Here is a 1,947-nt window from a genome sequence, read left to right as displayed (position 1 = left end):
CGGGAGCGCCGCCGCGCTCCCAAGCGGCACACTGTAGCAGTGCGCCACCGGGCCGGCCCTCTGAAGACCTTTTAATTGAGTACTATACTATATTGACTTTACACTGATAATTAAACATATTTAGAAAAGTATCTGGGTAAATATACATTGAGCAGTTAGCAGTTATCTATACTGAGGAGGATGAAGGACAGTATTACACTCTTTTGCTTGTGATATGTGAGTTTTCTGCAAGGTGCACGTACTGCTTTTGTACTATGAATAACATAACTCAGAAGCAAACTTCCAACAGAGCAAACTACTGTGGGAGAACCAGCAGATTTGGAAGGGTTGCTAACTAGGATATATGTAGCCTCTGTGTGTCACAGTATTGTCATCTGTAAAATCAGAATAGTAATATGTATCTCATAAGGTGCGTGTGCATGTAAAACAATGAACACAAAAAGTACTTTGTGTAAGTCAATAAAGCACTACATCAGTGGTTCTCAAAATTTTTAGTTTGAGGACTCCTTTGCACTCTTAAAAATTACTGAGGTCCCCAAAGTGAGGAGCCCAAAGGAGCGGCTGCAGGACATCCTCACCAACAATAAGAGCTGCTTAGGCCTGGAGGAGCTGGTTCTCTCAGAGCTGAACTCGCCAAGCTGTCCCCAGACAGGGGACAGCAGTAGCATCTCCTCCTTCAGCTACCTGGAGATCCTGCGGGAGGAGACCTCGGCCATTCCAGCCAGGTCCTTATCCAGCAGCCCTCAGGCCCGGCCCTGTCAGCCCGCAGAGCGGTCAGATGAGGAAGTGGATGAGCTCTTTCAGTGGCTGGCAGAGACACAGCAGGAGAAATGGATGCTGGAGGAGAAGGTGAAGCACCTGGAGGGGAGCAGCGCCTCCATGGCAGAGGACCTCTGCAGGAAGAGCACCATCGTTGACACCTATGTCACAGACAGCTGGATCAACGTGTCTGTGGCAGGAGCCAAACAGACCACAGTGGGCTGGGCAGCATCCCGGGAGATATAGTGAAGCCAGACAACGAGAACCTTCGGGAGATGAACAAGAAGCTGCAGAACATGCTAGAGGAGCAGCTCACCAAGAATACGCAGTTGCACAAGGACATGGAAGGTCTGTCCCTAGAAACTGTGAGCCTCAGCAAGGAGTGTGTGGGGTCTCCTGACCCAGACCTGGAGCCTGGAGAAAACAGCTGAAGACTTGCAGGCTGCACCCACTCCTTCCCCTTCCCACACCCCAGGATGGGCTGTGGTGGGAAAATGCGGGCCCACTGAATAGGTCGGGAGACTGGACATTAAAAGGGCCAGAGGCCTGATGGCTGGTGATAATGACCCTGTCTTAGGCCAGAGGTCCCAGGGGAGTGGGGCTCTTCAGGGAAGGGGCAGGGATTTCTCCTTGTTGGCCCTCGTTTCCAGGGTCTTCTGCCTTCATCTCTGCACGAGCTCTCCCTCCCAGAAACCAACTCTTTTTTATTTTATTTTATTTTTTAATTTATGTCTGGAAGCCTACATATTTTGCATTTGGGATTGGGGCTGTTGGGTGGGGGTGTGATCCATGTTCAGCATTTCTAGAAATGTGTGTGTGTGAGAGAGAGAGAGAGTGTTTGTGTGTGTGTGTGTGTAAAGGCTGTGGAGCCAAAATACCATCTGGTCAGACAGGACGCCCCCAAGCAAAAAGCATCAGGACTCCCCCCAAAGTACTGAGGACCCCAAAGTGCTTTTGCTGATATGGGTTACCCCTATGGATATTTACAATATAAGATGTTAAAATTATTTTTAAATTTTACTATTAAAAAGTTAAAAATAATAAACATACTATATATTTAGATAATATAATTTTATGGTAATATTATGTTCCAAAACCAAAACAATTTTGTTGAGGGGAGGGGCACTGTTTCTCCAGTTTTGCAAAACTTTAATTGCCTGGCTTCATAGAAGACACCTAGATTCTAAT

General features: G+C 47.4%; 1 pseudogene; it reads left to right on the top strand.

Annotated features, from left to right (window-relative positions):
• Positions 1 to 495: 495 nt before the first annotated feature.
• On the top strand, positions 496 to 1,190 carry LOC103610037 (annotated as a pseudogene).
• Positions 1,191 to 1,947: the final 757 nt, after the last annotated feature.

Source organism: Galeopterus variegatus, unplaced genomic scaffold (assembly GCF_000696425.1).
Source record: "Galeopterus variegatus unplaced genomic scaffold, G_variegatus-3.0.2 Scaffold10513, whole genome shotgun sequence".
Classification (NCBI taxonomy): domain Eukaryota; kingdom Metazoa; phylum Chordata; class Mammalia; order Dermoptera; family Cynocephalidae; genus Galeopterus; species Galeopterus variegatus.
This window is presented reverse-complemented; position numbering and strand designations above follow the sequence as displayed.